The 18,294-nt window shown below is 38.9% G+C and overlaps 1 protein-coding gene across 5 annotated transcripts in view; it reads right to left on the bottom strand.

The window, feature by feature from the left end:
• Positions 1-18,294, bottom strand: part of INPP4B (inositol polyphosphate-4-phosphatase type II B) — an 883,288-nt gene that overhangs the window by 437,242 nt on the left and 427,752 nt on the right. For all 5 annotated transcript variants that reach the window (XM_069556830.1, XM_069556833.1, XM_069556829.1 and 2 more), the window contains one exon: positions 12,931-12,992. The gene's annotated coding sequence lies outside the window, so the exon portion shown is untranslated. The remainder of the gene's footprint in view (positions 1-12,930; positions 12,993-18,294) is intronic.

Here is an 18,294-nt window from a genome sequence, read left to right as displayed (position 1 = left end):
TTTCCAGTTTATTGTGATCCACACAGTCAAAGGCTTTGGCATAGTCAATAAAGCAGAAATAGATCTTTTTCTGGAACTCTCTTCTTTTTTCCATGATCCAGTGGATGTTGGCAATTTGATTTCTGGTCCTCTGCCTTTTCTAAAACCAGCTTGAATATCAGGAAGTTCACAGTTCGTGTATTGCTGAAGCTTGGCTTGCAGAATTTTGAGCATTACTTTACTAGCATGTGAGCTGAGTACAATTGTGCAGTAGTTTGAGCATTCTTTGGCATTGCCTTTATTTGGGATTGGAATGAAAACTGACCTTTTCCAGTCCTGTGGCCACTGCTGAGTTGTCCAAATTTGCTGGCATATTGAGTGCAGCACTTTCCCAGCATCATCTTTCAGGATTTGAAATAGCTCAACTGGAATTCCATCACCTCCACTAGCTTTGTTCATAGTGATGCTTTCTAAGGCCCACTTGACTTCACATTCCAGGATGTCTGGCTCTAGGTGAGTGATCACACCATTGTGATTATCTGTGTCGTGAAGATCTTTTTTGTACAGTTCTTCTGTGTATTCTTGCCACCTCTTCTTAATATCTTCTGCTTCTGTTAGGTCCATACCATTTCTGTCCTTTATCGAGCCCATCTTTGCATGAAATGTTCCCTTGGTATCTTTAATTTTCTTGAAGATATCTCTAGTCTTTCCCGTTCTGTTCTTTTCCTCTATTTCTTTGCATTGATCACTGAGGAAGGCTTTCTTATCTCTCCTTGCTATTCTTTAGAACTCTGCATTCAGATGCTTGTATCTTTCCTTTTCTCCTTTGCTTTTCACGTCTCTTTTCACAGCTATTTGTAAGGCCTCCCCAGACAGCCACTTTGCTTTTCTGCATTTCTTTTCCATGGGGATGGTCTTGATCCCTGTCTCCTGTACAATGTCATGAACCTCTGTCCATAGTCATCAGGCACTCTATCAGATCTAGTCCCTTAAATCTATTTCTCACTTCCACTGTACAATCACAAGGAATTTGATTTAGGTCATATTCTCAGTAACAGGGGTTTATTCTTATGTTTCATCTTTCAAAAGTAATAGCAGAATTAAAAATATGATTTCAGGGAAAAGTTTTTCTTTGGAAAAAATGGCATAAGTTGGCAAATATTTTACCTAAAAAACAAAATCAAGCATATATTTAAGGTCAAAATCCTCTCTGTCTTCTCATGAGTGTCCTCAACAGACAGAGGATAACTCTCATCAGAGCAATGGATGCACATTCAGGGGCAATGATTCTGCCCAGGAAAACCAATTAACCAGTTGTGTCAGAGGACAGTTGAATTCCTCAGGCCATCAGTATGGTTTAACCACCTACATTAAATTTGGTGAGGTGATGCTTTGTCATGAGAGGGTTAAAGATGTGAGCTGTCAAGGCTCCACTTTGATCAGAAATCCAGCTTTGGAGGCTCAGTATTGACTTAGTTAGCTATGCTTCCTTTAACATGAGGAATCAACACAGACATGAAATAGAAGACACATGGATAGAACATAACCAAAAGGCTTTTCCACTGAAAATGTGGTTCCTGATCTGTGGTGTCTGCATCACCCAGAAGCTTCTGAGAAACGCAGAACCTTGAGCCAGACCCCAGATCTACTAAATTTGAATTCACATCATAGCACAGATGATTTTTATGCATATTCAAGCTTGAGACCCACCACTTTAAGGCAAATATAAGGTAAGAAATAGGTCTAAATCACAGTGAGTATCAGATGGTCACTGAAACTAGCAAATTCTTGATGTTCAGAAGGACAGAACACAAAGAAGCAATACAGAGAACTCCCTAGAACAAGCATAGTTGAAGATTTATGCCTTTGGCTCAGTGTCAGAGGCCAGTCTGCCGGCTGCTGATCTGCTTCAGTTTAGGACAAAAACGACATGTATCTCCACTGTATATAAAGTAAGAAAGGGAGGCTCTGTCAATTCCAGTGATAAGGCATCCTTAACCCTGAGAACTCAGAACACTTCAGCACCACAACAGATTTGCACCAGACTTTAAAATCTTAGTCGCTCAGTCACGTCTCACTCTTTGCAACCCAGGGACTGTAGCCCGCCGGGCTCCTCTGTCCATGGATTCTCCAGACAAGAATACTATAGCTGGTGCCATCTGCTTCTCCAGGGGATCTTCCTGATCCAGGGACTGGACCCGGGTCTCCCGAACTGCAGGCAGATTCTTTACTGTCTGCACTACCAGGGAAGCCCAGAACTTAAAGTTTCTAAATCAAAGATCCTAACAGGAAGCACTTGGAGCAGCTTTGGGAATATAGCAAGTCTGCCACCTGACTTGTTACACTGTGTTCTGTGTCATCACAAAAAGGAAAGCAATCTGAAGAATTACAAAGTAAATATGTGAAAATATGCTTGATTTAATCTCAGACAACGCTTCCCAAGAGGTTGGTTACATATGTCTACTATAACCACTCTTTCAAACACTGAGATAAAATGTTCTAACACAGTACAGAGTTGAGACTTAAGGAAACCAGGGTTCATTCCATTTAAGAGATGAGAACATTGAGACCCAGAGGTGGGACAGAAAAGCTCCACAGGCTTAGCAGCCACTCTGGGGTTGGTTAGAAGTTCTTTTGTTCTAAGGTGGGCTTTTAACTTTCTCTCTTTTTTTAAATTATTTTTTATTGGAGCATAGTTACTTTACAATGCTATGTCAGTTGCTATTGTGCACCAAAATGAATCAGGCATACGTATACATAAATTCCCTCCCGTGCGGATTTTCTTCCCATTCAGGTCACGACGGTGCACTCAGCAGAGTTCCTTTTGCTATACAGTATGTTCTCATTAGTAATATTGGTATCAACAGTGTTTGTGGGTCAACCCCAATCTCCTAATTCACCCCACTCCCTCCTTGGCATCCATACATTTGTTTTCTACATCTGTGTCTCTATTTCTGCTTTGCAAATAGGATCATCTATACCATTTTTCTCGGAGAAGGCAATGGCACCCCACTCCAGTACTCTTGCCTGGAGAATCCCAGGGACAGCGGAGCCTGGTGGGCTGCCGTCTATGGGGTCACACAGAGTCGGACACGACTGAAGCGACTTAGCAGCAGCAGCAGCATACCATTTTTCTAGATTCCACAGATATGGGTTAATATACAATATTAACCTCTTTTTGACTTTTCTCTTTCCTTCACAGTATGACACTTTCGGTTGCTACTCACACAACATCCAAAGAATAGGAATTTTCATCGAATGTTCCGGAAAAGGTTGAAATTTCAAGGAAATTTTTCTCTATAAATATTTCATGTGACACATGACATTTTGCTTACTTAACAAAAGCTTGTAAAACTGGTCACCAGCCCTAAACATATTGTTTGTTTTTTTAATTGCTATTATACAGCAGAGGTTTAAAAAAAATGGTACAAGAGAGTTTTATAGAAATTTACTAGATGCTTGGATATTTTTAAATGGCTTTCTCTGTCATCTGAAAATTATCTAAAGGACAGGCGTCTACTGTCTATACTTAAGATGACAGAGCTTTTCTCCTGATACTATTATTCGGCAGCTGCGTGTTCCAAATGTAATGGCTCCTAGCAGTCCATCTCAAGCCTATCTCAAGAAGCAGAGGCGTGCAGAGAGAAGTTTAATTTGGATGGAGGTTGATTCTTCCTTCACACGTACTAAAGAGGGCTTTGAGGAAGTGCTATCTCAGCAACGTCAAATACTGCAAAGTCCTTAATGTCCCACACATCCACCCAAGGCCAGTTAAATACTATGTGTTTGAAAAAAACTAAAACTGAAGCTTTGGCTATATCCTCAGGCCATTTCTAATCTAGACATCAGAAGTTATTCATTCACAGAACCAACTGAATTCCTTTTGAGACTACATTTCAGGTTCAAATTAGTATTGACTGAATTAGCCATGGTTTCTGATGATTAATTTCTCATTTTCTTTTGAAATCTGAAATTCCAAAGTAAGATAATAAATTTAATTAAAATTTTATCTTCTGCTTTTTATTATGACAGGCAAGAATAAATGCATATTTGTGATCATTACCATTTCGCTCTAACTCTCCAGAGATGTTCATAGAGTGCCTGAGGTTATCTGCAAAGAATATAGTGTGACCAAAGATTTCTCCATCATACTGCTTACTGCATACAGATGATAAGTCTGAATTCTCTCACTGAAAGCAGTTTCTCTACACTCAAATGTGTACACAATCACACACTCTCCCTTAAAATATTTACTCAATAAAACTGCACTACAATAAGAGCAAACGATAGGCACTCAAAAAAATAAAATTTAATTGTTAAATCTGAATTGGGAAGAATATCAACAAAAAAAACAAGGCTGAGTAGTGAAGTTCCAAGCCATTGTTCCACCTGCAAATTCATTTAGTTTCTCTGGTGCCTCTCATGCAACTAAAGAAATCATGGATTAATTGAGTGAATTCCCTTTAAAATATGAGCTAATCTAGGATCCTCTAGAATATGTATGCATGCTGAATCACCTCAGTCATGTCTGATTCTTTGTAACCCTATGGACTGTAGCCCACCAGGCTCCTCTGTCCGTGGGATTCTCCAGGCAAGAATACTGGAGTGGGTTGCCGAGTCCTCCTCCAGTGGATTTTCCCAACCCAGGGATCGAACTCATGTCTCCTGCAGCTCTTGCATTGCAGGTAGATTCTTTACCACTGAGCCATCAGAGAAGCTTCTTTCAGCTAGAATATATGAAGGGCTATTACTGAGACAGTATGGAATTTAAGTATAGTTTTATGTGAAAGTAAGTCATTGATTTATGGCTGAATACTGAATAAATCTTTTTCCTTTCCCATCTTTACAGTCTCAAGCTAAGGCTCTCCAACTTTTAGGGCTGTTTTCACTTCTCATGTAAGGAGAAGTAAGGAAAGAAAATATCATAATCATTAATGCATGTGACATGTATTTATTGACAATCTGCTATATAGAAAAACCTGTTTAAATGGAAAAGATTTTTATATTCTGTCAAAAGTACTAATTTTCAGTCCTTAAATAGCATAAGCAATATAACATCCACCTCTTCACCCTCCTCTCCCTCCTCTCTCCAACCCCCTACTCCCCAAACCCCTCTCTCCCTCCCATGAACATTTTAGCACTTAATACTGCCTGGTTCCTTTCCCATTAGTGAACTCTCTGGGAATTTCTTCATCAATTATTTTCCTTTTGTCTGGCAAGTTCTTAAGTGTGTCTCTGTTTGACTTGACTATTTCTTGCTGTTGTTCTAGGCTCTTTCAAAACTCTATGTTAGTCTAGTGTGCATATCTGAATCCCTCTCATGCCTGTATGCTTAGTTGCTTAGGCGTGTCTGACTCTGTGACCCCTTGGACTGTAGCCAGCCGGGCTCCTCTGTCCATGGGATTCTCCAGGCAAGAATACTGGAATGGGTTGCTATGTCCTTCTCCAGGGGATCTTCTCCACCCAGGGACTGAACCCGTGTCTCCTGTGTCTCCTGCATTGGCAGCAGAATTCTTTGCTGCTGAGCCAGCTGGGAAGGAACAGCATGTATTGTTACAGTAATTTAGCAGGAGTGACATAGCAAAGTGGTGAAGAGAGCTATTCTGGACCCAGACTACCGAGGTTCTGCACCTTTGGGATCTAGGGCAATTAACTAAATCAAACCATTCCTTAGTTTCCTCATCATAAGTTGGGAAAATATTAATACCTGTTTAATGAATTGTGGAGAGGATTAAATAAATATATGCAAAATTTTAGGTATTGCATTTCTAGCAGAAATGGACCAAGGAAACTGAATATTATATGCCTCACTGATTACAAGCAGATACAAAAAGCAAGCTACTTGAGCATCTTGACAAATAAACAAAAGCAGGAAAGTTGTGAGAGGGAACTAAAGTGTAAAGACAGACACCGCACGCGGTGACTTTTCATTTTCCCCCGTTTTCTTTCAGTTCAGATCTGAAGGAAGTGCTTGTTTTTTGACATGAGCCAAAAAACTGTGGCAAGTTTAAAAGAATTTAAATCATATGTGTGTATATTCAGAACATAATGTAATTAAACTAGAATTCAATAACAGGAAAATATCTAAAAAATACAAATATTAGGGAAATAGGTAACACACTCTTTATTTAACCACTGGGCCAAAGAGGACATCACAAAAGTAATTAGAAAATAATTTGAATTATGAAAGTAAAGAATAATAATGAAATCTGTGGAATGTACCCATGATAGAAGTACTTACAAAAATTTATTATATTAATATTAGAAAAGTTTCAAATCTATGATCCAAGTTACCTTAGGAAACTAGAAAGAGTACATTTTCATAAAACTAGTTTTCTAGTAAAACTAGAAAGACTACATTCTCCCATAAGGGAGGGAATAATAACAAATTTAAGCAGAAATCAGTATGATTGAAAATTAAAACAATTGAAAAAAATTCAATAAATCCCAAAGATAACTAAAATTGATAAACTTATCCAGACTGACCAAGACAAAAGAGAGAAGCTATACATTAGCAATATCAGGAATGGAGAAGGAGACATCACTACAAATTAGAACTTAAATAATAAAGAGATATTCTGAATAATATGAAAATAAATACAACAAACAAGGTCTTACTATATAGCAGAGCAAACTGTACTCAGTATATTGTAATAAACCATAATGGAAAAGAATCTGAAAAAGACTATATATGTGTATATATAACTGAATCACTCTGCTATACACCAGAAATTAGCATATTTTAAATCAGCTATAAAGTGTAATTATATAAAATTGAACAAATTACTTGAACAAAAATTGCCAAATCTCACTCAAGAAGAAATGTATAAGCTGAATAGTCCGGTACCTATTACAATACTTGGATTCATGTTTAAAAGCTGCAAACAAAACTCCAGGCTAGATGACTTTTCTGATGAGTGGTACTAAAAATTTGAAGAACAAATAATAAAAATCTACACAAACTCTTTGAGAAAACCCAAAATAGGGAGTAATTTCCAATTTCTTTTATGAGGCCAGCATTATCCCAGTGCAAAATCAAAGATGCTATAAGAAAAGAAAAATACAGAAAAACATGAATTTTGACTCAGAAAAAAAATATCAACCAAAGCTTAGCTATAACAGATCTAATTCAACAGTATATAAAAGTAGTTCATTCTAGAATGAATCAGTATACAGAGGAGTTTATCTAGGAATGCAACATTAAAAAATCAAATACATATGATCACCTCAAAGAGGCAAAAAAAGTAATTGACAAAAATTCAACATCCAGAAAAAAGAAACTCTCATTCAGAAAACTGTTTAATAAACAAACAAAAAACTCTCAGCAACTTAAGAACGAAAGAGGAGAACTTTGATTATGGAAATCTACAAAAGTGTTACAGTTACCATCACAACTAGAAAATAAAAGACTCAGTACTTTGATGCTAAGATCACGAATAAGGTAAGAATTTCCACTTTCACCTTTCCTCTTCAATTTCACAGCAGAAGTCATAACTAAAGCAATAAGGCAAGGAAAAAAACAAAAGACATACAAATTGGAAAGAAACAAATTTGCAGACAACGTGATTGCCTGGGTAGAAAATAGCCAAAAATATATACCAAAAAAGCTAGAAAAAATTTTATCAAAGTTGTGCAATATAAAGTCAGTATACAAAAATCAATTGTCTACAAAATAGCTATGAAAATGGGAAAATAAACTTTTCAAAAGAACCATTTATTATAGGACCAAAAGCAAAAAGTTAGAAACAAAATCAAACAAAATATGAACAGAATCTTTATGCTATAATCTACAGAACACTGATAAAAGAAATAAGACAAAATCAAATGAAGATATATACATGTGTGTGTGTATTCATCGGAGAAGGCAAAGGCACCCCACTCCAGAACTCTTGCCTGGAAAATCCCATGGATGGAGGAGCCTGGGAGACTACAGTCCATGGGGTGGTGAAGAGTTGGACACGACTGAGCGACTTCACTTTCACTTTTCACTTTCATGCACTGGAGAAGGAAATGGCAACCCACTCCAGTGTTCTTGCCTGGAGAATCCCAGGGATGGGGGAGCCTGGTGGGCTGCCGTCTATGGGGTCGCACAGAGTCGGACACGACTGACGTGACTTAGCAGCAGCAGCAGTGTGTTCATGGACTGAGTCTCATGATTGTTAAGATGTCAGTTTTTTTCTAAACTGACCACTAGGGGCAGAGCTAGGCTCCTGACTGCAAGGTACATAGCTGTCACAACTAATACATTTAGAAAGGCAACTGGACTCATGGCTGATGTGATTGCAACCTGGTGCTCAGTGGCCTAAATTCATACTACCAGTAACTCAGAAACCAGTGTTCAATCAAGCAGCAAACACTGTCAGAGGTCCAGTCCCTTGCTGAGCTGTGTGGTAAATGGTAAGAAAAATAGAGTGGAGGGTAAAAGGAAAGAGCCGTTAATATACAATGTGGCTGGGCTCTCATTGGCACTGTGTTCAGCGTCACCTTATATACTAATAAATGGGCAACAAGGAACAGTGCCTGACCACAACACACAACAAAACAGAAAGCAAAGTGGGTAAGATAATTATCTCAACAGATAACCTGCGACTGCTTCATGGAGGAGATGCTATTTGGCCAGACTGTAAGAGATTTATACACCGGAAAGGTAGGTACAGATAAAAGGAAAGGGAGGCAGGGAAGAGGGAGGGAAAATGAGAGAAAAGAAGGAAGAAAAATACCGAAAGTGGAGGCAGTGCAAACAAAGAGCTAAAGTTGCAAATGTAGAATATGCGTAAATAACAGGAAATTAGCTAGTCGGATGGGAGCAGAGCGCATGGAGCAGCAACAGGAAGTGGGTACAGTATCACTGAATGAAATCATCCACAGGGAGGCATAACCACTTGTGTTTCCAATGTTAGACATGGTGTTTGTAAACCAGAAGATAGGGCAATCAGGGTTACCTACTTCCTGCCCTGTTAGTTCACTGCCTCACTCTAAGTAAACAAATACTAACTGAGCAACCCTTATGCCTATTATTAAACAAATAATAAATGAGCAACACAGAGGCAAAGTACTGTGAGTAATTCAGGAGCAATATGTCACTATATCCTTAAGTGGGATTTACACTCTGGACAGCAGAATCCAAACTACTCACAATTAAAAAAAGAAAATCACAACAAATACTTCAGGTAAAAGGATTAATGAACCTGCCTTCTAGTCTTTGCCTCCAAGGAACAGAATCAACAAGAAATTTCTGAACCTATGGTATTGGCAATATTCTGTGCTAGATATTAAATGTACAGTCTCAAATTTAGTTTCGTTTCCTTTTCACTTTTTCTCTTTTTCCCTTTCTAGAACTGAAAGAAGTTCTCTAGAAGGTATCTAGTTAACTAGAAGTTATCTAGTCAGTGTGTAAGTTGAGACAAATGCTAAAGAAACCACATTGTAGAATGGATATTTTTAAAGGACCTCTTAAAATACCCATTTTTTTAATGGGTAAACTGCGATTGAGAACAATTTGAAAATTTGTCCAGGGTCAGACAGAGAATGAGTTAGGGAGAAGGGATTTAACTCCAGTTTGAACACTTTAAAAATCCATTGTTTTTATACTGAGCAAAATACAGTCCCTGAAAACAATTTAAAGAAATTAAAAGAACTGTCATTTAGTTGTAAAAATTCCTTCTGAAAAAGGAAACAGCAAAGTTCAATTTCATGCCAGAAAGCGTGTTCCTCAGGCACCAACTCATTCTAAAATAGGTGATTATTCAATCTGGCTGTAATATTACCCTCTCTGTTTTCCTCCCTGTTTTATGTTTTCATGTTAATCATTTTACTTTCTTTTCTTTTTTTAAGCCATATTCAATTAAGATTTCTAATTAGTTTTCAAATTTGAAACACATCTCTAGTAGAAAGCAAACCACAAGAGCAGTAATTAAGGGACAGCTGTCTCATCTTTCTGGGGAAGAAACAAGGCTTTTTTGTTTCTAAGTTATAAATACTGGAGAAGTTTTCAAGATTTTTTTTTAAAGAAATAGTTAACTGAGTAGTTAACTGAATTGAAAGATACTGAATTGATCTTAAAAAGTCAGTGTTCTTTCCAACACATGCTGAGAATCTTTCTTCTGGGATAACCTTAGGTTAACTCTAACACTATGAACTTTTATTGCTGCAAATACAGAATCTCCACATTTTATACAAAACCAATCATTTCTTTAGATTCTAAAGTAGGCACTAACCCAAGATATCTCTCTCACTTTTAAAATTATGTGACTTTTACAAATAAAGGAGCATAAGCGCTTTCAGTGGAGAGGAATAAGATTCAGAGCAGCTAAGATGCAGGTACTATTTTTGTGTGTGTGGTTTTCCTTTGATTTAAGAGAACAAATATTACTAACATTAACATTGAAAATTACTTCAGTTCAGCTCAGTCACTCAATCGTGTCTGACTCCTTGCGACCCCATGAATTGTAACACACCAGGCCCCCCTGTCTATCACCAACTCCCGGAGTTCACCCAAACTCATGTCCATGGAGTCGGTGATGCCATCCAACCATTTCATCCTCTGTCGTCCCCTTCTCCTGCCCCCAATCCCTCCCAGCATCAGAGTCTTTTCCAATGAGTCAACTCTTCGCATGAAGTGGCCAAAGTACCAGAGTTTCAGCTTGAGCATCAGTCCTTCCAAAGAACACCTGGGACTGATTTCCTTTACAATGAACCGGTTGGATCTCCTTGCAGTCCAAGGGACTCTCAAGAGTCTTCTCAAAAACCACATTTCAGAAGCATCAATTCTTCGGCGCTCAGCTTTCTTCACAGTCCAACTCTCACAGCCATACATGACCACTGGAAAAACCATAGCCTTGACTAGACGGACCTTTGTTGGCAAAGTAATGTCTCTGCTTTTCAATATGCTATCTAGATTGGTCATAACTTTCCTTCCAAGGAGTCTCTTAATTTCATGGCTGCAGTCACCTTCTGCAGTGATTTTGGAGCCCCCCAAAATTAAGTCTGACACTGTTTCCACTGTTTCCCCATCTATTTCCCATGAAGTGATGGGACCAGATGCCATGATCTTCGTTTTCTGAATGTTAAGCTTTAAGTCAACTTTTTCACTCTCCACTTTCACTTTCATCAAGAGGCTTTTTAGTTCCTCTTCACTTTCTGCCATAAGGATAGATTACTTAGTAAGCTTTTACTCCAGTATTCCTTATTGGTACTTTCAGGTATTATTTTCACATACAAACTATAATCAGGATTTGAAGCAATTAACCACATAATTCAGGTCAAGAAAACTCTTCTGCCTGAAAAGCTAAACCCACTGAAGCAAACTGTTTGTTTGTTTGTTTTTTCCTGGCTTGAATTATCCAGATTCTAGAAAATTATTAAACACAACTTAATGTGCAAATCCATAAAACAGGTCTAGTTACTAAAAGCAGGCCAGCCTCAGGAGCATAAGGAACCCCTTAAAATACATATTTCTAAGAAGAAACTTCTAAAACAGTTCCTAATGTAAACCTGGAAATAATGGTTAAGCAATAGCAAGTTCACTAAAGGTGCACACACATACAGAAACACATTCATATATGTATATACTACAGAACTTCCCAGAACCTATGTTGATGCATGTTTAAAGCTCCTAAGAGTGGTACAGTATTCAGAAATTTTCAAACCTTTTTGATCCCAAACCGTTTTATATAGAACAGATCATGGAACTAATATTCGGACTCACTGAGAAACTTATTATGCAGTCATAAGCTTTTTACGCTGTACACTGGCAGGAGATGCAGGAGGGTAGGGTTGGGTGGTAGATTTGAAAGCTTCTACTAATACACCCAGGGGACCAGAAGAAAGACCAAATGACGTAGGACAGAAATGCCAAGGGCAAAACGGCGTCAAGCAAAGCTGGTCTGAAGACGCTTCTACCATAACCACTGAGACCCTATGGGCCCGGGCTGATTGCCATAGCCATTCATTTTCCTTCTCTCTGGCTGCACCCCAGGGGATGTGGGATCTCAGTTCCCTGTGCCGGGATGGAACCTGTATCCCCTGTGCTGGAAGCATGGAGTCATTACCACTGGGTCATCAGGGAAATCTCATTTTTCAACACCGCTTCATCTTCTGCTTCTCTCCGCCTCTGTGACCTTCCTTAATCTTTGTCAGTTAGGTTCTTTATTCGCTGCTGTTCTTTCTACCTGGGACTCTTTTCTTTATACTTCAGCTCTTAGCTTAACACCATCTTCCACAGAAACACCCTCTGTTTAGTCCATCTGTAATAGATTCCTCTCTTCTTTCCCAGTATTTTCCCTACAGAATCTCTCTTCATAACATTTATCACAGTTTTTATTTACGTATTGATACTTGTTTATTTATTTCATATCATGTCCACAGGACTACAAGCACCATGAAGGCAGGAAGAGACTATGCCTGTTTTATCCAAATTTATGGTCACCAAATACCTCATAGATGAGTGTTTGCCATATAGCAGGTCTTTTATAAATATGTGTCAATTTAATAATAAATAATAATAATTAATTCCTTCACATATCTCCCTGAGAGAAAGTTGCTCAGTCGTGTCTGACTCTTTGCGACTCTATGGACTATACAGTCCATGGAATTCTCCAGGCCAGAATACTGGAGCAGGTATCCTTTCCCTTCTCCAGGGGTCTTCCCAACTCAGGGATCAAACCCAGGTCTCCTGCACTGCAGGCAGATTCTTTACCAGCTGAGCCACAAGGGAAGCCCATGTGTCCCTTGGGCTGGCCTAACTGAAATCCTCAAAATTGATTTAAAGTATACATAGAAATAAGTTCCTCTTTAGGATATAATTATCTATCTATAATATGCAGTCATACACATTCTAAAACATCAAACTTGCATTTTTGTAAAATATTTTTATAATGGGGGCTGTAGGTTTGAATAAATCATCAATCTAAATCAATATTATGGGTTGATTATTGAGAACCACATTCGTACCTGCTTTCTTGTATTCTTTAAATACTTCTACTCTTTATTACGGCCTTGCTGATTTCAGAGCTCTGCAAAGAACAAAAAGACAAATGTTAGGATTTGGTGTTTCACCAGGAACTCCTCTTTAAAAAAAAAAAAAATTACTGGAGTATAGTTGCTTTACAATGTTGTGTTAATGTCTGCCATATGGCAAAGTGAATCAGATATACATATACACATATCCCCTCCTTTTTTGGATTTCCTTCCCACTTTGGTCACCACAGAGCACTGACTATACTTCCTGCGCTATACAGTAGGTTCTCATTCATTATCTGTTTCATACATAGTATCAATAATGCATATATGTCAATCCCAATCTCTCAGTTCATCCCAGGCCTTCCTTCCCCCTTTGGGGTCCATACATTTGTTCTCTACATCTGTGTCTCTATTTCTGTTTTGCAAATAGCTTCATCTATAGGAATGCCTCTTTCCTAGGTAAAATATTTGATTTGCTTGTAATACCCATTATTCCAATCTTGAGGACTTATGATCACAAGATTCATGGAATACAGCTATTTCTTATTTGTATTCAACTTAATCTGCTTCTTTCAGCTCACAGAGGTCTACAGGAAAGAAGTCCAGCTGACTCATTTATTTGCTTACATGCGCCAAGCATTATTCTAAGTTTTTGGATCAACTCATGTATTCCTCATAACTACTGGGCAGGCAAGGGTTAACTCAGCAGGCTTGAGTTCCTGAAATGCTATCCTTTCTAAAGAAAGGTCCTTCTTCAGAACTGGCCTTAGTCTAGCTCCTGGAAGATGACCTCTGAGCTCTTGGAATAGGCTGACTGATAAAGTCTCCATACGTGTTTCTACTGCTCTAGGTGGCCCAGATAAATTTATGGTGAACAGCTGTTTTGCTGGAAGAGGGGTGGCTGAAATCTGAATAGTGAGGTCAGTCATCTGGTGCTGCAAGCTTCTGTGACTGACCTCTAATAAAACTCTAGACACCAGAGGTCAGCTGAGCTTCCCTGGCTGACCACATGTGACCACTTCACACATGTGGTCACACATGGTGGTTCAGAGAATTAAGGGCATCCCCATGTGCCCTTAGGGGCTTCCCAAGTGACTCGCCAGTGCAGGAGGCAAAGGAGACATGGGTTCGATCCCTGCGTCAGGGAGATCCTCTGGAGTAGGACATGGTGACCCACTCCAGTATTCTTGCCTGGAGAATCGTGTGGACAGAGAAGCCTGGTGGGCTACAGACCAGGGGATCGCAAAGAGTCAGACACAACTGAGTATGAACACATGCAGGTGCCCTTAAGACATACAACACCTCCTAGAACTAACACCAAAAAGGGATGTCATTTTCATCATAGGAGACTGGAATGCAGAACCAGGAAGTCAACAGATACTCAGAATAACAAGGCAAGTTTGGCCTTGGAATACAAAATGAAGAAGGGCAAATGCTAACAGAGTTTTGTCAAGAGAACATGCTGGTCACAGTGAACACCTCCTTTAACAAGGACATTACCAGATGGTCAATACCAATATCAGATTATGTTCTTTACAGCCAAAGATGAAGAAGCTCTCTACAGTCAGTAAAAACAAGACCTGGAACTTACTGTGGCTCAGATTATCGGCTCCTTATTGCAAAATTCAGGCTTAAATTGAAGAAAGTAGGGAAAACTACTAGGCCATTCAGGTATGATGTAAATCAAATCCCTTATGATTAGACAGTGGAGGTGATGAATAGATTCAAGGAACTAGATGTGGTAGACAGAGTGCCTGAAGAACTATGGATAGAGGTTGGTAACACTGTACAGGAGGCAGAGAAACCATTCCAAAGAAAAAGAAATGCAAGAAGGCCAAGTGGTTATCTGAGGAGGCTTTACATATAGTTGAGGAAAGAAAAGAAACAAAAAGCAAGGGAGAAAGGGAAAGATATACTCGAATGTAGAGTTACAGAGAATAGCAAGGAGAGATAAGAAGGCCTTTTCAAATGAACAATGCAAAGAAACAGAGAAGTGAAACAAAATGGGAAAGACTAGAAACCTATTCACTAAAACTGGAGATAAAAAGGGAACATTTCGTGCAAGGATGGGCACGATAAAGGACAGAAACAGTAACAATCTCTTCTCTATCAGAAGAAGATATTAAGAGGTGGCAAGGATACACAGAAGAGGTAAACAAAAATGGTCAAAGTGAATCGGCTACACATACGCACTGCTGCTGCTGCTGCTGCTGCTGCTAAGTCACTTCAGTCGTGTCCGACTCTGTGCGACCCCACAGACGGCAGCCCACGAGGCTCCCCCGTCCCTGGGATTCTCCAGAACACTGGAGTGGGTTACCATTTCCTTCTCCAGTACATGAAAGTGAAAAGTCAAAGTGAAGTTGCTCAGTCGTGTCCGAGTCTTAGTGACCCCACAGACGGCAGCCCACCAGGCTCCCCCGTCCCTGGGATTCTCCAGAACACTGGAGTGGGTTGCCATTGCCTTCTCCAGTACATGAAAGTGAAAAGTCAAAGTGAAGTTGCTCAGTCGTGTCCAACTCTTAGTGACCCCATGGACTGCAGCTCACCAGGCTCCTCCATCCATGGGATTTTCCAGGCAAGAGTACTGGAGTGGGGTGCCATTTACACCCGTATCCCTTCATTTCTGGATTTCTTTCCCATTAAGGTGACCACAGAGCATTGATTTGAGTTCCTTGTGCTATACCGTAGGCTGTCATTAGTTATCTATCATACACATAGTATCAGTAGTGTATATATGCCAATACCCATCTATGACTGTGAGTATAACAGCTTCTCTGAATCTTGGGAACCCTCTAACAAATAATTGAGACTAAAGGTGGCCTTTGGGATCCCCAGCAAACCACCCTGTGAGATACTATTACCCGTATAATATAGACAGTGAAGTGAAGTGAAGTGAAAGTCGTTCAGTCATGTCTGACTCTTTGCGATCCCATGGACTATATAGCCCACCAGGCTGCTCTGTCCATGGAAGTCTCCAGGAAAGAATACTGGAGTGGTTAGCCATCCTTCTCCAGGGGATGTTCCCGGGGATTGAACCTGGGACTCCTGCACTGCAGCCAGATTCTTTACTGACTGAGCCACCAGGGAAGGAATTGGCAATGGACAATGAACTCTGAGGTAACCCAGAATTCCACAGCTAGCTTAAGTGTTAGTATTTAAATTTGAACCCAGTGATCTGGTTTAGGCATTTTACCACCACTGTGACATGTGGTTTATCAAAATATTTATTATGTGCTGTTCAATACGTGTATCAAAAAATGCCACCTGGTTCTTTTTCTTATTTTGTTATCAAGGATGATAATTTTCAAATTGTAAATGCACCATCAATTACCAAATTTCATTTTGTCTGTCAACAAAAGAGCAATAACTTTTATTGAGTTAAAGTTGTACTTTCTGCTGTATTTTATTCAAAACAAATTTTCTCCCAGTCATGTCAACAATGCAGATGTGATGTTAAGATTTTCTCACTCACAGCCTCATATATTTCTTCTATATGGTTTTTAATACAGGGGGGTGACAACTAAAGACTTAACTTTAAATCAAACACCAGGTTTTATTTAATTTGGGGAAAACAAAACACCTTATCATGGTTTTTCTTAAGATTTATAATATTTTGAGCCTAAGAGATCCACAATTGCCATGAAGTGTTAGAAAAAATAGTTTCACAACAGGAGAAAGCATTAAACTAATCAGTTGCTATTAAAGAAAATGTAAACCATCTACTGATTTCTAAATACAATGGATTAAAATAATATGCCAGTTATGTACAAAAATTATGAGTTCACTATATTAAGCTTTTTTCAGGTAGACTCTGCAGAAAACACTTTGGTCTAGTTAATCATTTTCATCAGATTGTGAAGTAGCTTTATTCATTTGACTTATTCTAACACTGGAAAAAAACCCATAATTCATTATCTTATCTTTTTAAATGCACCCTAAACTAAGCATTGGACACTGTTGTACACATAAGGATTCCTTTGTCTTGTTCTTATCACTCAGACTGCACATCTCTTGATATTCTGGTGTCACGACAATCGCAAAAGTTTAAGGACTCTACCTTTCAGTGTGGATATTCAGAGGCCAGTGTAGTCTCAAAGTGTCCAAACAGTCCTTAAAATAACTTCCAAAAGTACAAGTAGAGAATGCAGGGGAAGGGCAATCCCTCACATAGTGATGATGAAATACATGGAACGTAAACTGGATAACTGTGAAAGTGCAAAGAATAAACGCTTCAGATGCAAAAGTATCAATGGTGTTATGTGAGCCTGAGTCTTTCATACTTGTTTTGTCCCCTTTATTTTGTTATTTATTACTTCTCAGCTCCCATCACGAAACAAGAACTAATTTACCCAAACCCACCAAGGTGCTGGGTTGTCTTACATAAATATCCCACACAGTGAATGCAAACGAAAGCCCTATTTAACACTTCTCATTGCCTTCACAATAAATGATCAAGTCGAATACTGGCCTTAATTAGGACATAAATTTTTCTTTAGAAAATAGAGAATTCTATCTTAGCCAACTTCAACTAAATATTCAACTAAATTGAATATTATTGACTAGCAATAAATTAGGCAACATTTTTAAAATGGTGTAGCCTCTATTGGGCTCTACTTTATGCTTCCTGGGTTCCTATATTCACCCTGTGGCCCTAAATGGGGCAGGCTCTCATGACTCACATTTTCCCTCTACTCAGGAGTTCTGGTGTGATGGGGATATAGCCAAAGTCCGAGCTGGATAGCTGCCTTTCCACATTGCCCCATGAAAGCATGCTGGGCTTGAGACGCCTTGTTGTTGATCTCAGACAGCCTGATGACTCCAGGTCAAGAGTCCCATTAGTGAGAGGTTTGGGGATATTATGCCAAAGGCAAGAGCTAAGTGGGGTGGGGTTTAGAAAGGACTAGGAAGAGATGACATATATGTCAGAATGTTGTATAGTATGGAGATCCTCTCTGCTTCTGAAAAAGCTCAACTATTTGTCCCCTAAAAGATCCAGCAGTTAAAACCCGTTTCACAGATATTATATATAACATACACACATATATATACACACATAGTAGAATTACTAGAATCTATCTGTCTCTGAAATAGATGTGAAAATTTAACCCTATCTCAAAAGTAGACTTTTTAAAAATTAAATTTTAATTAAAGGATAATTTACAATACTGTGCCTCCCTCTTAAACCTTCCTGCCACCTCCCATCCGTCTGGGTTGTCACAGAGCATTGGATTTGAGCTCTGTGCATCATACAGCAAATTCCCACTGGCTATATAACTAAAAGTAGACTTTTAGAATCTTACTTTAGGTCTTCAATTTCCACCTCTTACTGTAAAAACAAAATAGGATTTATAATAG

Source organism: Ovis canadensis, chromosome 17 (genome assembly GCF_042477335.2).
Source record: "Ovis canadensis isolate MfBH-ARS-UI-01 breed Bighorn chromosome 17, ARS-UI_OviCan_v2, whole genome shotgun sequence".
Taxonomy (NCBI): domain Eukaryota; kingdom Metazoa; phylum Chordata; class Mammalia; order Artiodactyla; family Bovidae; genus Ovis; species Ovis canadensis.
The sequence above is the reverse complement of the archived record's forward strand: the minus strand, read 5'-3'. Positions and strand labels throughout refer to the sequence as shown.